Genomic DNA, 24,192 nt, shown 5'->3' with positions numbered 1-24,192 from the left:
TCAATCATGAAAATTACATGCAATGTGATCAAACATGCCTATTTCCAACTGGTCCTTCCAGAAAACTTTAGTGAGATCATAACATAATGAGTACAGAATGAAACTGAAATTTTAACTTTATACCAAAGTGGCTAAAGAAACTTTATTATATCATAGAACGTTCAAATACAAACTCTCACTAAACCAGCACATCATAAAATGATAAAACCCTGTTGCGAGCAGTATGCTCGTGAAAGACCTTGGGTAGAAAACCTTTAGTAAGCGAGTTCGCAATCATGGAGTTTGTGCCAATATGTTCTATCAATATTTGATCATTCTGCACTCTTTATTTAATAACAAGTAACTTAATGTCAATATGCTTTAACTTTGATGGACTGCTGTTGTTATTAGAATATAACACTGTTGAATTATTGTCACAAAATAACTTTAGTGGTCTCTCAACATTATCTAAAATCAGCAGTTCTGTGACAAAATTATGTAGTCATATCTCATGGTTGGATGCCTCATAACAAGCTACAAATTCTGTTGTCATGGTAGAAGAAGCAATGAGTGTCTGCTTGCCACTCATCAAGAAAATAACTCCCCCGGCCAGCAGAAAAATATAACCTGATATGGATCTGTGACTGTTTTGGCATCTCACAAAGTTAGAATTAGAATACCCAATGATTTTCAACTGATCTGACTTCCTGTATGTGAGCATGTAACCTTTTGTTCTCTGCAAATACCGCATAACCCATTTGGTTGTTTTCCAATGATCCATACCTTGGTTACTAAGATATTTGTCTAACATCCCAACAATGTATGCTAAATCCATATGCGTACATACATGAGCATACATGAGACTCCCACAGTCGATGTATAGGGAATCTGTTCCATAACCTTAATTTCAGACTAGTGTTTGGGGCACTGAGAGAGACTAAACTTATCTCCTTTAGCAACAGAAGTATCCCCTGGTTTGCAATCCTTCATGGCATACCTTTTCAGGATCCTTTCAATATAGCCTTTTTGTGATAATTCAATAATACCCCGAGAACGGTCTCGATGTATTTGGATCCCTAATATAAAAGAGGCATTCCCAAGATCTTTCATTTTAAATTTCGTTGTCAGAAATCTCTTGGTTTCGTGCAATATGCCTATATCATTACTGTGAAGCAATATGTCATCCACATACAAAACTAAGAAACTAAATTTACTCTCACTGAACTTATGGTATATGCATTTATCAACCACATTCATCTCAAAACCAAACGAGAGGATAGCTTGATGAAATTTATGATACCACTGACGAAAAGCTTTCTTAAGTACATAGATGGATTTCTTTAGTTTGCAAATCATTTTTTTTGGCATTGCCTAAGATAAAATAATACGGTTAAACCATATATATTGTCTCATCAATGTCTCTATTAAGGAATACAGTCTTAACATCCATTTGATGTAGCTCTAAGCCATAATAAGCCACAAGTGTCATCATAATCCTAAAAGTATCTTTCGTAGAAACTGAAACCGGAGAGAAAGTCTTTGTGTAGTCAATGTCATCCCTTTGAGTAAACCCTTTTGCAACAAGACGGGTCTTATATCGTTTCACATTACCCTTTGAATTCCTTTTGGTTTTAAATATCCATTTGCAACCAATGGGTTTCACACCTTCAGGTAATGGGATAAGATCCCACACGTCATTGTCCCTCATGATTTAATCTCATCATGCATTGCTTCAATACACTTTTGAGAGTTAGAAATTTGTGTGGCTTGATGAAAATTGATTGAATCATCTTCCATTAGGTAAGTATCACCCTCATGTTCTTATAGAAAGACAATATAATCATCTAAAATTGTCCTTCTTCTCTCTCTATTGGATTTCCTTAATGGTACTGGTTCTTGAGATGTTTATTTAGGTTGTTGAGTTTGAACTCTATGAGCAAACACTTGATTTTGGATAGAGAGATCTAAAGAATTGCCTTGATCCAAATTTGTAGAAAAAATATTAGGAATGAAAATCTGATTATTGTGATCCACAACTATAGGAAGAGAAAGATACTCTTCTTTAAAAGCAATGTTTTTTACTTTATTACTACCCCCAAACTCAGCATCATCAAAGAAACAAGCGTTTCTTATTTCGAAAAGAGACTTATTCACAAAGTCATAAAACTTATAGCCTCTGAATCTTTCAGAATACCCAACAAAATAACAACTAACCATTCTTGAATCCAGTTTCTTTTCATATGGCTTGTAGGGCCTAACCTTAACTGGACATCCCCAAATATGAAAATGTTTCATACTAGGCTTTTGGCCTGTCCATAATTAATATGGGTCTTGGTTACTGCTTTAGAGGGTACCCTTTTCAAAACATATACTATAGTCTTTAATGCTTCTCCTAGAGGGATTCTGGTAAGGTAGAATGATAAATCATACACCTTACCATATCCTTAAGAGTCTTGTTTCATTTTTCAGCAACACCATTCATGCTAAGAGTACCTGACATGGTATACTGAGAAACGATCCCACATTTTTCTATGAATTCAGCAAAAGGCCCTAAACGTTGTTCACCTGATCCATCATATTTGCCATAGTACTCACCACCACGGTCAGATCTAATGACCTTAATTCTTTTGCCAAGTTGATTTTTAACTTCAGCCTTAAATGATTTGAACACATCCAAGGATTAAGGCTTTTCATGAATTAAATATAGGTACCTATAATGAGAATAGTCGTCTATGAACATAATAAAATATTGTTGACCATGTCAAAAAGCTGTAGGGGATGGTCAACAAATATCTATATGGATTAGTTCTAAGACGTCTATTTTTCTTTTGGCACCTAATTTTTTTATGTTTGTTCATTTTCTCTTTTATACACTCAATACAAACTTGAAAGTCAATGAAATCAAGAGAATCAAGAATCTCACTTGATACAAGCCTTTCAATTCTTTATTTAGAAATATGACCTAAGCGCTAGTTTATGCCATAATCAAGCGAAATTCTCATTTGTTAACTTTTGCTTTATACCATGAGAACTTAATGGTAAGGTTTCATTAAATGAGGCAACAATATTAAGCAAATAAAGGTTATCAATCGTAGAAAAAAAATTGGTCCTAATAAGATTTGAATTAAGAAATAATTTAAATTCATTATTTCTAAATAAACAAAAATAACCATATTTATCCAAAATGGAAATAGAAACCAAATTCTGCCTAAAAGATGACATAATAAATATTTTTTCAAATCTAAATAATTTTTAGTTTTTAAAAGCAACCTAAATGTTCCTATTGCCTCAACTTCAACTATATTGTCATTACCCACATAGATGAATCTTTCAACATTAATTGGTGGTCGGCAATTAAGGCAACCCTACGTAAACACACTTATGTGAGTGGCAACACCAAAATCTATCTATCAAGTGTATTCGGTCACAGAAGTCAAATTAACTTCAGAATAAACCAAAGTAAGGAGTATACCTTTTTTCTCATGCCAGACATGATACTTGGTATAATCCTTCTTCATGTGACTCTCCCCTTTGCAAAAGAAACAACTAGATTTTGGATCCTGATGTCTTTTTTGTTTCTTCTGCGATTAAGGGTCAACTGCAGCCTCCTTAGTCTTTTTCTTTTTCTTAAACCTGTCCTTAGAGGTTACTATCAAATAAGTACTCTCAGTCTTTTCTTGCTTCATTAAGAGTCTATTTTTCCTTCTAGCAATTGTAACTAACTTAAACTGACTCTATTGTGTAGGAAAAAATATCAAAACCATGTGCACGAGTAAGTCCTCAGATAACTCTAACCTTAGTGCCTTGAGTTTTGAAGCAAGATGAGACATCTCCATGATGTACTTCTGAATGTTTTATTTGCCCTTATACCTCATTGAGACAAGACTTGAAAGTAGGGTACTTGTCTCAACCTTTTCATTTTTCGCTAAATGTTTTTCAATTTCTTCAAGAAAATGTTTGACATTTACCTCTTCGGACATGGTGCTCCTGAAGGATTCAGGAATTATACATTTCATGATCATGAGACTCATGTGATTAAATCGATCTCACCGCTCAAAGTTCTTTGTATCCTCAGTATAACTCCTATTTGTAAGAGTGGGGGGTTGATCTTCTTGTAGTGTAAGATCCAAATCCATGCATCCGAGAACATTCATAACGTTATCTTTCCAATTCTTAAAATTGGAATCGCTAAAAATAGAGATAGAATTAATGTTTGCAGATATCGTAGAAGAAGAGTTTTATCATTGTAAAAATTTTACTTTTGCTACCAAACCATGCCTAAGTCTACATGCAATCCATGTCAGCTGGGTTTGATTATAGGCTCCTAGATTCACTTAAAATAGGGCTGACATTGTAGAACACGATTTTTACAAGTTGAACATAGAAAAGCACTAGATTGATCAGGTGGAGACATATCTCATCACGGTGTCCAAACCAGTTATCATTGTAAAATTTTACTTTTGCAAGTCAAACTGACATTTAAAAAAGATTTTGAAAATAACTCGCCACCGTTTTAAAATGCAGAATAATTTCGAAGAATGAGACTCGCCTGTCGGTACGAGGTTCAACCGTTCCTGGTGCCATAACCAGGGGTAATCAAACCAAGAATCAATCTTATGCTTTGCTTTACTCAACTTGTCTAAATAGATGTTTTATTCCTAAATGTACAAAGAATCAGGCATGTGCTATGAACTTTGAAAAATGCATATTGAAAATATGATGTTTGCCTCAAAGATTAGGAAGTACTTGGAAAAAGGAGATACTTTGAGAATCGTAAATCACATTGGGAAAGTATTTTGAAGAAAAATAAAAATCGATTTATGAAGAAAGGAGATGTTCTAAGAAAATTGATTTCTGAGATAGAATTTAAATATATATATATATATATATATATATATATATATATATATATATATATATATATATATATATATATATATATATATCAAAAGGGATGGGCGTGTGGCCCTGTGAAAGTTCTTTTATGATGCAATCTAAACTAAATGAATGAATAAATGAAATTTGAGAAAATATTTTCTGAAGAATTTAAGAAAATTCTTTGAAAAAAAATGTGCCTTATAGAACATAGATGAAATAAATTCTTTACATATCCCTGACTATGACCACAAATACGTATTGAATATATCTCATTTGATTCTCAAAGAGAAAAATATTTAGAAAAGTTTAGAATATGCAATGATTTCTGAAAATGCCTAAGAGTGTAGGCCATTTGTAAGTTAGAAAAAGATGATAAATCTGGGTTTTGTTTGTATTCTGACTATGACCACAAATACGAAACCCACCGAGTTTATCAACTTCTTAGAAGCAGGTGCATGTGCCATTTGTGTAGACCATTGTGAATTTAAATATGCATGAATCATCATTCATTACACGAATCATATTATTAAAATAAACTATATGCAATGCAACCCTAATCTAAACAGAAAATTAAATTCTTATTCAAATATTTATAATTTTTAATTTACATAAAAAAAAGAAAAAGAAAATACACTCTTGAATGTCTCTGCAAAATTAGCAAACTTATTAGTGGAGATATGTCGGCTTTTCGAGATATATCCAACAATATCTGGAAATTACTAGATTTATCTAGATATAAGCATTTTTTATGCTTTTCTGATATAAACATAATAAAAGATAATGCAAAATTAAATAAATACTGAAAACAAATAACTTTGAAATTCAGAATTTTGGGAAAAATAACTAAAATTCCCCTGAAAACAAGACCATGGCCTTGAAATCGGGGTTTTCAAAAAAGTTTTTTGTAAAACTTTTAATTTAGGGATCAAACGGATTCAAATCAACACCAAATCGGGTGTGGAACACCCTAGCATGATTATGAATATGATCAAACCCTAAAAATATAGGACTTTTCATAAAAAAAAATCAAAATATCATAAAAATATGAATTTTTACCTGTGTTTCAGTTGAATCAGGACTCAACGGACATTCATTTTTATGATTTAACTCAATAATGCGTCAAATAAATTCAAAAATTAACAAAAATTGACATGTATACTTATGATAACCCTAAAATTAAACTGAAATTGAAAAATAAAATTTTTGAGATTATTTTAATATAAAAATTAAATAAAAACAAGAAAAATAAGCGATTTTACCTGTGGTCACGAACCTGTTATAGTATCAGACCTGAATTGGGTATCAAACCACCATAGAAATTTATAAAAATTTACAGATAGAAACTAGACAGATTAACAAAAATATTTTTTTTACAGATATGAAAAATAATCTTCGGTTAGGGAGATATCATTCCGGCAATACGCGCTTGATTCCGACAAACATATAAGAGTTAAAAAATTGGCAGTTTTGATTTTAGTTTAATTAAAAATAACAGATAGAGTTCACAAATTACAAAAATTACACTAATAAAACTAGACATGTTGCTTAATCCATTATTTTTAATGGATTGTCAATCAAATCTTTGGTTAGGGAATACGATTCACACAAGTTGAACTAAGGCTTAAACAGTATATAGTGGTCACTGTGAATTAGATTCTGATTTCTGACAGAGGAAAAATAGTAAACGACCACATAAAAATCTAAAAAATTTACAAAATATATTATACATCATAACGAACATACTGCAACTTACAGATCATCGATCGGATCTTCGATGAGGTAGATATCACCTTAACAAACCATATCTGATTTTGTACAACGCTTTCATAATACTAGAATCAGAGTTCGATTTTTTATTTTTTTAGCAGAGTTACAAAACTCAAAATAATCCAAATTTTTTATAAAAACTCACTAACACATGCACAGTTTAACCATAAAAAAATAGAATTTATTGACTAAAAAACGCATATGAAACAATGTTGTTCTCTTATGACCGAAATTAAGAACGCATATTATCTATAAAACACATGAATAAACCTAATTTACGCATGTAAAAACCATTAAAAATTGCAAATAAGGTAACAAATCATGTTTTCATGCTTGAACACATAAAATAAACATTAATATGATGAAATAAATAAAAAAAATAATGGAAAACATGGTTAGAATTTGATTTAGTTGTTAAAAGAGAGATTTGACCATTGAACAATCGAATCTCGATCTTTTTCGAGCATTCAACAAAATAAATACATCACCAACGATTTCAATGGATCATTTTATTGAATTGTTTGCATGGTTATTTAAACAAAAAAAAATAAAGTGTGCACACACATAGGGGGGCGGCTATGGTGAAAAAGCATAAAAAATAAAGAAAAAAAGTAAAAGAAGAAGATGAAGGATTCACCTTGAGGCTGCATGCAATGGAGGAAGGCTTGAGGGAGAGGGGGCCATGAATTTTAGAGAGAGAGAGGAGAGAAAAACATATGGAGGTTGACCCCTATGGCCTCTATTTATAGGCATTAATTAGGGTAGAGTTTTCAGAATTTGATTTTCTCAAAACTCTTCCTAATTAGCTTAATTAAGGGTGGACAGATTTGGTAAAGTTTTACCCTAACCAAACTCTAAACAACTAACCCTAATTAAGACACCTAATTAGCTTTAAGAAATCTCAAATGTGGCACCTCCCTTGTGGGCCCACATTTGGTTTTTAAAAGTCCTAATCATAAGTTTTAAAAACATGGTTTTTTAAAAAGTGAAAATAAAGGTTATGTTTTAAAATCAATTTGGATCTTTTTGAAATGCTAATTCAATTAAGACACTAATCGAACTTGAACTAACCTAAAAACATTTTCAAATGTTGTGCCACTTGCTGTGGGCCCCACTTATTTTTCAGAAAATGATTTTGAAAATAAAGGGGTTAAAAATAAGATTTTCAAAAAAAGTTTAAAACAAAAGGTGAAAATCAAAGTTCTAAATCAACTAGAGTCCTAGATGAATTGAAAATCTCTTGAATGTAGTGTCAGGCATATGGGCCCCGCATCTGAGTTTTTGAACATGTTAAGATAAAGTTTAAAAAAAGTTTTTGAAACAGATGAGAATAAAAGCAATGAACAAATTTGAGAAAATTAGAGTCCTAAACCAACTGAAACTCTGACTAGAGTCCTAAAAATTTGAAACTCTTAAATTTTGGTTTTGAAAGAGAAACAAAGAGATTTTGAAAGATCTTTTCAGAGATTAGTGAAAATGAACAAAAGATGACCCCATACGGTATGGAACCATTACAGGAGGCTTCACTCCTGGGGTCAACTCAATCTTGTGGTTGACCTCACGTCTTGGCGGAAAACGCTTTGGCAATTTTGGAGGCATCACCCCCCGAAATTCCTCTAATAGTAGGGCTAGGGTCGGCGGCACTGCTGCTTTTACCTTCCCTTCTTCTGCGCACACTGCAATTAAAAATGTATGCTCTCCATGCTTGACACCCTTCTTCAGTTGCATTGCCGATAGCACTGAAGACTTGTCTTTCTGTGCAAGACACTGCACTGTGTGGGACAGGTCTGACCCCATGATCGTCAACGTGTTAAACTTTAGCAGCATCATAACATTCTAGCTTCACAAAAACTCCATACCCAAAATTACCTTGAAATCGTCCAGGGGCACCACAGAGAAGTTGCTTTGCCGACCCAACTCCCCACTTGAATAACTATGTTTCTTGTTTCACCAAGGATGGGCTTGGCCTCAGAGTTTACCGTTTTGATTGTCCTCTGCTTTGGCTCAGGCTTCAAGCCCAACTGCTCTGTCTCTTCCCGCAAGACAAAGTTGTGTGTGGCTCCTGAGTCTATCATTGCTGAAGTAGACTTTTCATTTATAATGCATAAGTTCCTTACTGACCTGTATGTTCTTAGTCGCGCAACTTCTAGCTACGTTAATTGATCGCATGACCCCCATGCTTGGTTGCATCATCTCAGTGTCACAACATTCAGTATCGATGCATTCTTCCTTTACAGTGTTAGCTTGCCCATCGTTCTTTACGAGGCGCTTTGGGCATTGCCTGGCGATGTGCCTATCGTCACAGAACCAGCATGTCACAACCGCACCCTTGTTGCTATTATTATGCATTGTGTAGTTCTGTTTCTTTTTGGATTGATGGCATGTCGATGCCTCACCTTTATCATCATGTCACTCATCTTTCTTGCCTCCGTGATCAGGCTTCTTCCCGACTTTGGTGGATGGAGTGAAAGGCTTGCGCTGGGTGTCGACTAAGCGCTCGGCCGCCACATATGTATCTTCCAAAATACGAGGGTTGCTCTTTTCCACTTCTGACTGTGCCCATGGCTGAAGTCCCATAATGAACCAGTTGAGCATGTCGTCTTCTGGCATGTTAGGTATCTCCAGCATAAGCTTTTGGAACATTTTGACATAGTCTTGCAACGAACCAGAGTGTTTGAGCTCGCAAACCATCTGGTATGCCTGCCTCTATGCGTTTCTTGGAATGAAATAGTTGTGCAACTCCATTTTGAAGTCGTCAAAGGTGTCTATCATGCATTAACCCCTCTCCATGTCGCTGCGCTTCTGCCTCCACCAAGCGATGGCATCTCCATCAAGTAAGGTTGTTGCGGCCTTAATCCTCAGATCCTCAATTATCACATTCTGGATATCCAAGTAGTCTTTTACTTGAAACAAAAAGTTCTCAATGGCCTTGCTATCACGAGAACCATTGAATTTTGTGGGTCTTGGCACATCAATCCTTGATGGTCTCTCACCATTTCTGTCATTTAGGGTCATTGTCCGCTGCAACGTACGGTTCTTCAACTAAAGCTCCCCTACTTCAGTCTGCAAGTCAGTCACTGTAGTCATCAACGAAGTGACCTGCCCCATTAGTAAGTTTACCTGCTCTTGCAGACTCGCCACCACATCATTCAGTCCACTGAATGATTCACATGCATGTGAAATCGCTTCCTCGTGCGAAGTCACATCTTCCACCATCTTGTTAACAGTTGTAGTCAACTCTTCTTGGCCCCTAGGTGAACCCATCTCCTCAGCTTCGGCAACTGCCTTGCCTTTGGTGTTGCGTAAGTTTTGATAAGGCGCCACGATGTCTTGCTCACAAATCGCAGTCTGTCGGCGTGTCTGTCGACACCGACTCTAGAGTCCCTTCCCCAGCACAAGAATGAGCTCTAATACCACTTGTCACGGGCCTATTTTCTTCAATGGGCTAGTGCGGTGCGACTGTCCCTCCTCACCGCCACAAGCCTACTTGTCAGCTCGCTTGTCGATCGCGAAAGCTTCTACTCAGAGTGCAAGAGATCAAGAGAGAATAGAGGGAGAGAAATCGCAATCACAAAAAACAATCACAATGAGGGTGAACAAAAGAAAGCTCAACGCATTTACTTCATTCACAATTTTGCTCGCAGGCTATTACAATTCAAGTATGCAGGCTGCCCCTTCGGGGTATTGATTCATCTGAACTTGGCAGCTTACATCAGACTCAACAAAAGCAAAACAGACTTTAAGTGCAACTGTATAATGTAAGTCGCAAGGGAATATGTACCAATCACTCGAGAAAAAAAGAATGGACCAATCACAAGATAAGATAAGTGCCATAGGACGCTACAGTGAACCTGTGACATATAGCAAATGACAAGAACTTGACTATTTTAGCAAAAAGTATTCCATCCTTTAACATAGGATACAATTAAGGGTGTCACAGACCCGAACCGAACCGAACCGAACCAAACCCTATAGGGTCTGGGTAAGAAGACCTGGATTCAGACTTGACGGTCTGATTAATACATGGAACCGGGTATAGTTTGTGAAATTTTATACCAAACCCAGACCCAACCTGAGTTTCGATTAAAACCCATAAATTTTCATTGTAAAAATGATAAAAAATATGGTTTTACTGGGTATGGCTTGGGTCGGGTTCATGTAGTTCTTATTGGGTCCGGCTATGGTTTCTCTTATGGTGGGTCAGATTAAACCCAGGTTCGAACCCAATACCATACCCGAGAATCGGGGCCAAGTCTAGTTTCACCTGGGTTCGAACCATACCTGACCCGTTGACACCCCTCGATACAATATGTCAATACGCTAATGCATCATCTGGACGGATAGCATCAGTTCACATCCTGGTGAGAATGTAGACCAACCCTAGTGATTGATTAGAGGGCTAGGATTGAATGTAGAATGTACCCGAACCCATATTATGCCAAATGATGGGATCCGTACCCAACTATCTGCTAGGAGTAAACACTGAGCAGCCCGGGTGTTGCGCCCCCAAGATGAATGCAGTGGACTTGCGCAACACAAACTGAACCTTCCTTGTGTGCGGTAGAACCATGGTGCGATGATGGCCGGACAAGTTCAGCATGCTACAGCAATGGCTCCTCAATGGAGCTAGCATCTCTGAACACGAGTTTTGGGAGGTCATGGGACCTCTAAGAACTTGGTGTAGGGTTGAATTCAGCCTTTAAGGGCAGCGAGAGGCTCCAAGATGTTCACCGGCACTCAACCCTCACACTTGGTGCTTAGGGAGTACCCGGTTAGGATCCTTGGCCTTGGATGACCTCCAAAGCACCAGCCAAACGCAGGCTGAGTGATATTGGGCTAACCATAGGGGACCTCCACACCAGCTCTTGGTGGCAAAATTGGTGGCCAGGCCACCGAAAATGGCAGGCTGACTGGGCTAGAAATGGTCTAGCTGATCCTTGTAATTGCACCCCGTGGAGATGAACCGAGCTGCAGCAGTTTATGTCGGCTCTTGGGGAATGCACATAGTTGTTGGGGCTTCTACAGGGGTTGAAGAAGATCCCCAGAGGTGGCTGGAGTGGCGTCTTCTCTTGTCACCGAAAAGGCCGCCGGCAATCCAGGTGGCACCAGAGATGAAACCGGCTCCAAGGAGAGGCGTGGCTCACTAGCTTTGGTGTGATAGAGCTTCAAACTCCTTCACTAGCTGCTCTCAGGAGTTGTAGGGCTTGGGAATTCTCTTCAACTCAATGGAGGAAGATGAAGAGGGAGGAGATGAAGTGAAGTGATGGAGAAGTGAGAGAAGAACAAGAGATCTAAGGTCGCCCCCAGCCGAAGTCCAAATGGACCCAATTCAATCACTTGAATTATTCTCTCTCCTGTTGCTGTTGCTGTTGCTGTAACGTTACATCTTATATTTGTTTTTTTACATCTTATATTTATGCTATGAATAATATCGTATTTCATTAAAACAAATCACTTGCATTATTCTCAATTGTTTGGAATTACAAAGATACTACAATTCATGTGGAATGGGGCTTTTATAGCACCCAACGACCCATTTTCCACTTACACCCTCATGAAATAAGAAAAACATCAGTCTTCTCCAAGAATTCTGTACATTCCACCTTCTCCCAAACTGGGGCAATCTTGGCATCTTGAACTAATTAGTCTTTTTTTTTATTAAAAAAGGAGTTTTTACTCTAAAGTGAATGAACCCTTAGTTTTTTCTTGAAATGGAAAATTTTCAATCAAGCCCATGATTTTTATAGTGTCCCCATTTTGTCTTGAAGGAAGCCTTGTGTTGCCAGCACTTCTAGGAAGTGCTCATTATCCCATCATGGATAGAGGTTCTCTTCGTAAAAATAGAAAAAAATAAAAAAAAAAAGTCAAAATCAAGAGAAAAACCACTAAAAAACTTCAAAATCCTCAAAGATCTTGATAAGACCTATTTTGGTCAATCACAAGCATATCAAGATGAAGAAAAAAAAATCTTGAAAATTTCATAAAATATCTAAAGGTCTTGAAAAATCTCTTAAAATTACAAAGTCGTGATAAAAATCAATAAACATCATAAAACTTAATAAAAGATCACAAACAAAAATAAAATCTCCTTGAAAGCAATTTCAGCTTTCAAAGAACATATCCTTGCCCTCTACTCTCCTGATCAGCAAGCCAACTCATTTCGATGAGCATGTTCTTTTCGGGCTGTCCCTTTGGACAAGAACCCCGTGCAATCAACTAGCATTTGATATGTTTTTTCTAAAAGTAAGAATAATCCAAGGACAATAATCAAATCTCAACAGTCAGCCTCTCTGAGGAATTGGTGGTTGAGCCACCGAAAATGGTAGAGAGGCTGACTAGGCTAGAAATTAACCTTTAACTTTTCCTTATTAGGCGTTACTTGTGGCTTGAGCTTTGGGTGCAACAAAGTGCACGACTAAGCTTGGGTTGCATGTGAATGTGCATCTCCGTATAGGTTTGCAACAACTCCATTATGCTAGGGTGCATGGTTGTAGAGTCTTCATTTTGATGCCCATAGAATCTTATGTTGGATTTTGGATCGGATCAGATCCAATATAGATGTGACCTATATTGACATGAGCACATCAAAGGACATGCATGGAAGAGGCTTTTAGGTTTTGACAGGACAAATATAAGGTCTCGTAACTGTTCATTCATACCCATTAGAGACCTCCATTAATGCTTATGATGAATACATTATGGACCCATTGTGGGCATCCCCTAGATCATTCTATAAATAGGAGAGATCCATGGTAGCTTGACGAGAACTTTCTTTCTCTGCGTTAAGGGTCCTGCTCACCTCTCGATATTCTCACTTAGGTTCATTGAAGGCATAGATTGGTTGAGGAGAACGTTGACCACCGGCATTCACCAAAGCGTCCTATAAGTGGCTCTTCCACTCTCAATTTTATGCTAACATCTTCCGCTGTTTATATCCATGTCATCTATTGCTTCATTTTCAGACCTTGCAAGGTGTCAGTGACGTGATAAGTGACTTCTAGAGTCATCATACTTCGCTAGTGGAAAAGTAGCTACGCTCCTGTAATGCTTTGTTACTTGTAATAGGTTGTTGAAGATGCATGGTTGAGCCATTTTTGCCCTTTCATATTGAGCCAAATTGGTGTAGCTTCAGAGAGAGTGGTACACGGGAACCAGTCTGGTCGGTCGAGCTCCAGCTCCGACAACTCATCGTCCACTGTGACGAAGCATCCTAGTTTTTGCTCCTGCAGCTCATCATCTGATTCCGAGAAGGAGCTCGTGCTCTTCGAGATGCTCTTGTCATCCTCGTTGCCGATCTCTTTCCCAACGGCATGCAGGCATGAACATCTCTCGGTGTCAGCCTTCTTCGTCTTCTCCTGGTCGCCGGAAAATTTTGACACTGTAGTATCGGCCATCTTCATCCTCACCTGGTAGTGGTAGATGAAGAGCATACACGCGAGGCTAAGCGCGATGAAGCCTCCGATAACGATTCCGGCAATCATTCCCGGGGCCGGCTGCCTCTCCTCCGGTGTGGCTCCTCTTTCATCAGCGCCTCCGACCAAGAGATACCGTCGCCCACGAAGGAGTTTTTTTTAATATGGAAGGGCAAAATGAGAACGCATTCTCCCCATTTTCTCCACACTCAACACCTTTGCAGGTGGCAAGCAGGTATATGCCATGGTGTATACCCTCTACCAAACGTCTTTTCCCACTCCCGTGTGATCTCTTTGGCAATTCTTTTGGAGCCTAGAGAGGTCAGTAACACCCAAAACTCTGACTTGGGTTGCCAAGAGTGGCCCTCACCAAGCTCTGAACTGTGTTGACCATTTGGCACATTAGTAATGACCAATGGCTGCATGTCACTTGGCATTTCCTTGGCGAATTTATTTTCTTACGTGCACATGCTCTTGTCATCCTTCTGTGGCTAGAGTCTTGAGACTCCAAAGCAGCCATAAACATCAATGGATTCTGTGTGAGACCCCAGAACATTTCCAATAATGACTGGAGCTCGGTTCAGACGTTCTCACATCTTCAAAGCTCCCAATCTCCTACCCGACTTTGGAAAACTTTCTCTTGAAGCTGCCATCCTTTGCTTTAGTGGATGATGAACTGAGTTGGAACATTCAACTTAGGACTGATCTCTGGTGGAAGTACCAACAACGGAAGATTGTTCAACCCTGCTGATGCCAACTTGGTTCCGGCTTGTGAGCACCATTTCTGCTAGGTGTTTAGCTTGTTCATCTTGTGTGCTGCCACAATTGGATGACCTGTTACCAGCTGATGATCCTACCTCATTCATAAACCCCATATAGTGTTTTTGAGCTTTAGAAGGAGGTGAACCATATGTCTTGCCGAGCACATCTTTACTCTCTTGTAGTAAGCACTCCCTCTCGGCCTGCACAACCTCAACTCCCATCTTGAAACTGATGAGTTCATTCAGCTTCATTATGGAAATCAAATCCATGTGTGGCTTGATTCAACTTGAGGGTCTTTTGGGAACCCTTCTCAAAGTCTGGGGTCGTCGAGGATGCATAAAAATTGAAGGTCGTGCCATCTTTCACAAATGACATTTGCATTTTATCAAAGATCATTCAATCATAGATTTTCTCTCCAAAAAGATGCAGGTGGCAAAGGAATATCTAAGCTTGTCTACCCTGAGTAGGAGATTGCTTTTGCCAAAAAAAACCAAAAAAGATAATTCACAAGATTGGCTTACTTTGTTTCTGAAAAACTTCAGTCTTCTCTAAGAATTTTGTATATTCCATCTTCTTTCAAAGTGGGGCAATCTTGGCATCATAAACTAAGGAGTCTTTTTAAGAAAAAGTAGATTTTGCTCAAAATTGCCTGAACCCTTGGTTTTTTCTTGAAATGAAAAATTTTAAATCAAGCCCGTCATTTTTAGAGTGTCCCATCATGTCTTGAGGGAAGTCTTGTGTTGCCGCACTTCTAATAAGTGTGTTGCATCATTATACCATCATAGATAAAGGTTCTCTTTGTAATATTGTAAATACTTAATTCCAAAATAAAAAAAATGAAAATATTAAAAAATCAAAAAATCAAAAGAAAAAGAAAAATCACTAAACAACTTCATAAGTTCTATTTTGATCAATCACAAGCATACCAAGAAACAAAAAAAAATAGAAAAACATGAAAATTCCATAAAAAGTTAGAAGATCTTGAAAATTCACTTAAAATTCAGAAAAACATGATAAAAATCAATAAACAACAGAAAACTTATTAAACGATCACAAACAAATTAAAATAAAATCTCCCTGAAAGTAATTTGAGCCTTCAAAATGTTATAGTCGGCCTCTAGTCTTCTTAGCAAGCCAACTCATTTTGATGAGCATGTTCTTTTTGGGTTGTCCCTCTGGACAAGAACCCTTGCAATCAACGAGCATCCATGCTAGTTGGTGTGACTTTCTAAAAGTAAGAAGAATCCAAGAACATAATTAGATTTCAACAGAATTTGTCTAATCTTTTGTCTTTGGTGATTGGAGCTTGTTCAGTTCTGGCAAAGTTAGTAGTAGGGGTGGCAATCGGGTCGGGTTGGCGGGTCAGCATACCTCAACCCGAACCCGACCCGTTTATTAAACGGGTCGGCTGTGGCAAACACGAACCCGACCTGTTTAATAAACGGGTAACCCGACACGACCCACCAACCCATTTAATAAATGGGTTGGGTCGGGTAAACGGGTTTTCAGGTTCACGGGTCGGGTTGGCGGGTTGACGGATCGGGTTGGCAGGTAGTCAGGTTGGCGGGTCGGGTTGGCGGGTCGGGTTGGTGGGTTGACCCACCCGCCTAACCCGTTTATTAAACGGGTCAGCCGGGTTGGCGGGTTGGCATACCCCCAACCCGAACCCGACCTGTTTAATAAACGGGTTACACGGGTCGACCCGTTTATTAAACGGGTTGGCTTAAGCCCAACCCGAACCCACCTAAGAGGCGGGTTGGCGGGTCAGGTTGGCGGGTCGTGTCAGAAATTGCCACCCCTAGTTAGTAGTACCCTTCTGCCCACTATGCACCGACCGTGTTTGGCAATACATTTGAACAAGTTGCCAACCTTGTCTAGTTAATGCCAATCTAGTTCCGTTGTGCACCAACCTAAGTTCGGCAGGACCTTGGCCAGACAACGCTAGCAAATAGCTCACCGTGCACCAACCTCCTAATCTTGCTTGGATGAGTGCAAGGGGACCTCGTGTAAGGTTTGGCATTTCTCCGTAGTAAAATGCTAAGTTCAGAACAAAATTACAAGATTACGAGACCACAAGAACAATAATATGAATAAAAGCCATTGTCTTTGGATTCTCTTACTATATAAAAACCATCAGCTTAGTCTGGATCAAAAGTTTGGGTATGTCAACTTCTTTGTTATCAATCGAGCGATAAGCCACTCTGTAGCTTAGGATAGCTTCTTACTTAGGATTTTCTCATGCTTTTATGGAAAAATATTAACTATTGTAGTGTAGGCTAGGAATTTACTTTCCTAGTTTAGTAGAGAAGCTTTTCCGATGGAGAGTGCCCTTTCCCAATAGAAAACCTCGGTTAGAGTAAGGATAGTTTATCGGATTTTGAGCTCGCAGTCAGAGTGGCGAGACTCTGTTGGCATCACGAGCAGGGTTAAGGCTTCGACAAGCCTGAGTAAGTTCTCTAACCATCTCTCTTTTTACTTTTAGTAATTTTTTTGTTATTTTCAATTATTAATTGTCAGTTCATCTTTGAGGCTTGGTGGGTCCAAACACCAAGACTCCTCTCTTTTTCACTGGAACTCTACCGAAAAGCCGAAATAAGTGATTCTTAGAGAAAATCTCAATAAGTTATCCCTCGTCACTTGGGGGGGAACGGTCGGATCTTGTACCAACGAGTTTTCCATATTTTTTGAAAATTGGAGGCAAGTTTTTAAAGAAAAAACTTTTATAAAATATTTTGCTTGTGTATTTTTGCATCTGCACAGTTAAACTATCTAAGAAATTGCAATTGGACAAGCTCTTTTTTTCATTTTTGTAGAAGTTAAACGAAATTAAGGCAGAAGAAATAGTTACATAAAAGTGAGGAGCTAGTGGCAAGGTGTCAACCACACTGAGAAAATAAAAGAACATCGATAGCAGAAGTCAAATACGAACACTGGAAATGAACACCAAAAACAACATATGTTTACATGAGTTTCCTAAAAATATCAACCATATCTATAGTACGTCAAAGTTTTTGCTCAAAAATTTAAGAACAAATGCTAAGCAAAACACGAAAAAAACAAAATAAGATTCATGATTTACATGGTTCGGCACATAGGCCAACGTTCACGATCAAAGGAGGTGCAAAAGTCTACTAGCAAATATGTGTGAGATACATTGGTGGAATACGAAACTCTCAAAGCCTTAATTCCCAGTACAAACAAAAACTCTTTCTCTCTCAAAGAAAAGAGATGGCTTCTCATAAAAGAAGAAAGCCCTAGAGTAACATATAGGAAAATTATGAAAATAAGATAGATTCATACCAGCCCTTCGCATCCACTACAAATGTTATTGAAAATTCTCATTATACAATCTTAAAACATTTTTTTTATCAAGTCATGGATCAAAGAATGTCTAAAATTCAAGAAACCCACAACAATTTTCTTTAGCATGGATTTCTAAAAAACAATGTATATTGTCCATGTTGTAAAACTTTGAATCTACTGGCTCTTTCCATTTCAATATCACAAAAAGTCTAGAAATCTAAACTTGAGCCTGAGTTTGAAGACAAGCCTGACACGAGTTAATCCCATATAGAGAGTAGAGACCGAGTCTTTCACCTGAAAACTGTCCAAGAGTTTTTTGTCTCAAAATTATGTAGTTAGCACTTATGTTGGCTTCTTATTTCTTTGCTTTTATCTAAGCTAGCCTTTGAAGGAAGAATGCATTTTTTTCAACAAAAGAATAGTCCTAGATTAAAAAGAAAAGGGAACTTCACAAGGGTTTATATAAGGTAGACTTTTATGGGCAAATCCTATTAGGGGCATGACAATTGAACTTCAATCTTTGAATTTTGGCTTTGATTTGGTTTGGGTTTCAATTTTAATTTCGGTTTGGTGATGGTTATGGTCATTTTTGGACTTTAACCATTCCTTTTTGCTCTTGAGACGTTTCAAGTCTTTGACCAGCCTTCTTTACATGTTTTTTCTAACCTTTTTTTATCTTGACCCAGTCCAATAACCATAACGTGGATCTATCCAATGTTCCTGCATGTACCATTTATTGGTCCAATGTCCAAAACCTCCTCATCAATTTCAAGATCTGTTGACCATTGACGGTGCCTGATTTTTTAACTTGGTAGGGACATTTTTGACCTGTTGAATCTTCTTTTGGTCCGTTGACGGTGCAAAACTAGTCTCTCTCTCTCTTAACTGTTTAGCCCTTAGTGGTGTGCCGTTTGGCAAACCAAAGCGATTTATTCCTAGTTGGGTTGGGGTATATATATATATATAAATATATATATTCCTCTAGCCCTCTCGCATTCGCTCTCTCAAGCTGCCTTCTCTTCTCTTTTCTCCATCTCCCTTAAGCTCTTTAGCTTTTTCGAGCTCTCAGTTCCTCTCTTTTCCTCTCACTAGTGCTCTCTAGTCTCGACTTAGTCAAGAGTATGCTCAATAGAGCTTAGGATGCCCCTGGTCTTAGTTAAGTCAAGAGACTATTCAAGATGGTCTATGTCGAGTTACTTGGTGTCACTCATTGCAAGATGTGTGCTGACCTTCATGAGTGGGCGAATAAAGTCTTTTGTATCATAAAAGCAAAGTTATACAAATACTCATTGCACCAATGACTTACTCATAAGTAGAGCATCGCTATCTAATGCATGCCTCCGAGTTTATTTGGTTCAAGCTCAATAGGTACCTAATTTTTCAACAAAAACTTGGGTGACCCAGATCTGTTAATTCCAATAGAAAGCCATGAAACCATATTAGAACAAGCTCTTATCAAAATGGATATTGAATTCTAAAAGCAGTACTGCCAATTATCTATTTCTTCACAAGGAATTGGAATTGGAGTACTGCACGACAGCGGAAAGTTCAGGATCCACATTCTATTGGAGTCCTTTGGTCCACTGCAATCTTTTATCTGTTCAACGTGTCCTGATTAGTCCGTCAATGGGTCAGACGTGAGTCCAGGTGCATGTGGACAAAGATTATATTTTGAGATGGTACAGGATCCAGGTATGGGTATGATTGGACTTGGCTTAAGCAATACTAGATGTGGGGAACCAGGTGACAATAGCATGAACAAGACCTGGTATCATTGTTTATAATGGGATACAGACAACTGCACCTAGGGGTGTCAATGGGTTGGGTTGGGTTTGGTTTGGTTAGGACCTAGGTAGAACCAGACTTGGGCTTGATTTTTGGGTATGGTATCAGATCTGGACCCAGTCTAATCAGGTCCACTATAAGAGAAACCAACTGGATCTGATACAAACTACATGAACCAGACCCGGACCTGTAAAATAATATTTTTTATCATTTTTACATTGAAAATTTGTAGGTCTTCATCGAAACTTGGGTCAGGCCCAGGTCTGGCATAAAATTTCATAAACTATGCCTGGATCCATGTATTAATGGGACTTTCGGGTCTGGACCTGGGTCTTAATCGGGACTTATTATTTATCATCATTCTCAAACCCTATAGGGTTTGGTCCGAGTAAACCAGACCCGTTGACACCCTTAACTGCACCCTCAAGATATAACTGAACTTCTCTTTCTCACAAGTTTGGTCTATAGGCTGCACTGAAGGGGACTGAAGTTTTAACATGAATCACCCTTGGAACTGGTAATTTAACATCAAAGGATTTCACAAACAGAGATGAACTTTGACAAGGACGGGCTTGGTTTTACATAGACTCAAGCCCAATGGTTAGCCTCATACACTACAAGAAAAATGCTAATTAGCAACGGAAATTTGCGATGAATTTTTTTCGTTGCGACTTAGCGACGGATTAGCGAGAGAAAACTCTTTGTCGCTAACATTCAAAATATTTGCGAAACTAGCGACGAAAAAACTTTCATCGCGAATCTATTGCTAATTAGCGACGGATTCGCGGCGAAAAAATTATTACTCAAACTCCGTCGCAACTTAGCGATAGAAAGTTTTCATCGCTAAGTAACGACGGATTAGCGATGGCATTTTTTCGTTGCCAAATATTATAAGAAAAATGCTAATTAGCAATGGAATTAGCAAGGAAATTATTGTCTCTAATTCGTCGTTGCTTTTCGATTTAAATTGACTCATCTAGGGCACAAAATTTTTCCTGTCTCCCCGTGCAAAATTTAAATCGACCGTTCGATTAAAGCGCTAGATGGCATGCTTCTCTTTTAGATCGCCCGGCTTCCCCGAGAAGCCTCACAGTTGACGACCGAAATTTGAGGTCACCGAGGTTCGCCAGACGGGAGAACTCTTGTTGAAATAACCGGTGATCCGCAGCTCTCCATGGGCTCATCACCGAAGCCACGAGTGTTCCTCAGCTTCAGCAAGGAGGAGGAGGAGGCCGTCGTGGCAGCAGGAGCTTTACGGTGCGTCTATGCGACACCCTCCATCTCAAGGGTGTCCGCACTCTCGCAGAGGAATCAGATGGTGGTGGGGAGAGGGCGGAGGGATTGGCCGTCTGCATCGCCGTCATCACCAGATCCTACACAGATTCAGAGCGGCTTCTCGTGGGTCTGGCCGCAGTCGTACGGTGCAAAAATGCCATCAAGATCCTTCCCGTCTTCTACCACGTCGATCCTTCCCACGTTCGGTGCCAGAATGGACCCTTTGAAACGGCGTTTCGGGTGCACGAGGTCCGATCTGAAGGGAAGGACGTGAAGTGCTGGAGGGAGGCAATGAGAAAGGTGGGCGAGATCGCCGAATACGTCCTCTCCGACGTCGAAAGGTGTGTGTGCCTCTCTCTCTCTCTTTGTGTGTGTATTGTTAGGCTTTTGCTTTTCTTTGCAGTGGCAGGTCGGGCCAGACAAATGGAGAACCAGGTCAAGAGGGCATCAGAGAGCGTGCCGAAGAGTGCACCAGTTCTGTGTAGAAGACCCCGCAGTAGCTGTGTGGTGCGGTACAAGTTCGGCCTATTGCTGTCGAAATACCGCCCAACAAGGAGCAATTTTTTTTTTAAAATTTAGCGACAGATTAGCGATGGATAATATTCATCACTAATTTGTCGCTAGTTTAGCGCCAGATTAGCGAAGGATAATGTCCATCGCAAAACCAAATCTATACTTATTTAGCAACAGACTCGTGACAGATCATGTCTGACGCTAATCTGTTATAAATTAGCAACGAAAGTAGCGACCGATAAGTTTTGTTGCTAATTAGTGACCAAAAATTTGTGATAGACGCTATCCATCGCTAATCTGTCGCTAAACAATTTAGTGGTGGATTAGTGATAGATAACGTCCGTCGCTAATCCACAGTTTTCTTGTAGTGATATAACAGCTAACAAGGTCGGCTCAGGTTAGGCTGGGGTCACCCTCGACCCATTTTCACTCCTAATTAAATTCATAACAAAAGGCTCTATGGGGTCCTATAGGAGGCATGGTTAGGTGATCGGGGTGAACACTTATAATAGGGGGTTGAGGCATGGGGCCCTCTTTTTAATAGGGAAGTAGCCACTGGTGTGGTAGCCCGTGATTGGGGCCGAACACTCACAAGTGTTCTGCCCATGGTTTTAAAACTTAGTGATTTGTCACTCGGCTCGTCCTTGAGTGACTCATGACTCAGCCGGGTCATGTTAAGTTTATATTTTAAATAATATATACATATATACTATGTATATTTTATTGTGTGTTATCAATATATATTATATACAATATGCATTATATATATTTTTATAATAGTTTAATATATAATATTATTAATGCATATATAACTATATTTTTATATATATTATACATAATATTTATATTATATTTCATATAATATATGTAATTATATATAAAATATATCATATGTGTATATATACGCATGACTCGACTAAGTCATGGGCAAACTCAGTCAAGTCATGCTAAAACTCGGTTGACTTAGCTATGACTTGGTCGAGTCAGCCCATGACTCATCAAGTTTTGTACAAAGGCGAGTTATACTCGATTTTGACCTAGTACTTGAATGATCCGGTTCATCACCGGGTTGACCCGACCAGTTTTCAAAGTATGGTTTAGCCTTGATCTATGAATCTGCTCACATCCTAGGGGTTATCTCCCAGCTTAACCATATGGTTGCATTTGACTGATCACTGGACAAATGCCACCTATCAGGACCTGTGAGTGGGGGTGTGACTCACACGTTCCGTCGCCCTCCTCTGAATGGGAAGCAACGGGTCTTCGCCAGGCCAGTTGGTTCTCGTGCATCAAATGCAGGACTGCACCAGAGTAGTGACCAGTCAATCCCCACTGCAAAAGGATCCCATCATTTGAAATAGGATGGGTTCCATCATACATTCAATCCTAGCCATCCAATCAATGCCTAAACAGTTCTGCTGGATGACTAGGATTGAATGTATGATGGAACCCATCCTATTTCAAATGATGGGATCCTTTTTCTTCCCTGCTGGGTGTCTCCCGCTATTCAAATGCACCTTATAAAAAATTAAAAAAAAATAAAAAATAAGTGGAGAAAAGGGGAAAAGGAATTGGTGGGGTAGGGTATGCAACTTTGTTGTTTGGGATCAATGATCTCTTACAAAAATCTATTAGGAGTGTTTGTATATGCATCACAATTAGTTGTTAGGAAAACCAGAAATACTTATCAAGATGGCCTCACCCTTGACAGTTGAAAGGTTAGCAGGCTCCACTTCTTTATCACAAAAATATGGTGAAGAGAACCTCTTTTCAATGTCACTACTACAAGGTTTACCTAACTGCCGACCGCACTACACTGTTATGTCTTTAAGCATGCAGTGTGGATACTAATGTTTCTGAAGGCAAAAGTATTCAACCATGCCCTCTAATTATGCAGGGATGACAGTGGACCGGGGCGGAGGTGGGAAACAAGGTCTCCTTTGTCGTCCCGTTTCAAAATTATGCCCCCATCCTTGCACGGGTTTTGATTTTTAACCTCCATCCCTGGTCCAAATGGGGCGAGACAGGGTGGGGTCCTGTTTTTCTCCAGTCCACTGCCATCTCTAAAGGTATTTTAGTTATTTTACTAACAAGTATCGGGGACAGGCAGGAGAAAGCGTGAGTTCATCCCTGCCTCCATCCCTGTTTCATGTCCTCCATCCTGGCCCGGTCCAAACCGGGCGAGGCTGGGCGGGGCCCAGTTTTCCCCGGTCCACTGCCATCCCTATAATTATGTGGTTCACCTGGCACTGTTGGTCTCTCACATGTGCATTGTCATGTTAGAATTCTAATTCTCAATGGGGTATTTTTTTTTTCAAAATGGTGTCGAAAATTTGCTAATGCAAGATTAGGGATGTAACCAGATCGAACTCAGGTCGGTTCTAGGCATTACTGAGTCCAACTTAATTGGGTTGGACTAATCAGGTTTGTTTCAGTTTCAGATGTAATTAGATCAAACTGAATCTTGATCCGACTAGCTTAAAACCCGATACTTACACTTAATCAGGTCGAGTTTTTA

This window comes from Nuphar pumila, chromosome 13 (genome assembly GCF_984573655.1).
Source record: "Nuphar pumila chromosome 13, dmNupPumi1.hap1.1, whole genome shotgun sequence".
Classification (NCBI taxonomy): Eukaryota; Viridiplantae; Streptophyta; class Magnoliopsida; order Nymphaeales; family Nymphaeaceae; genus Nuphar; species Nuphar pumila.
The sequence above is the reverse complement of the archived record's forward strand: the minus strand, read 5'-3'. Positions refer to the sequence as shown.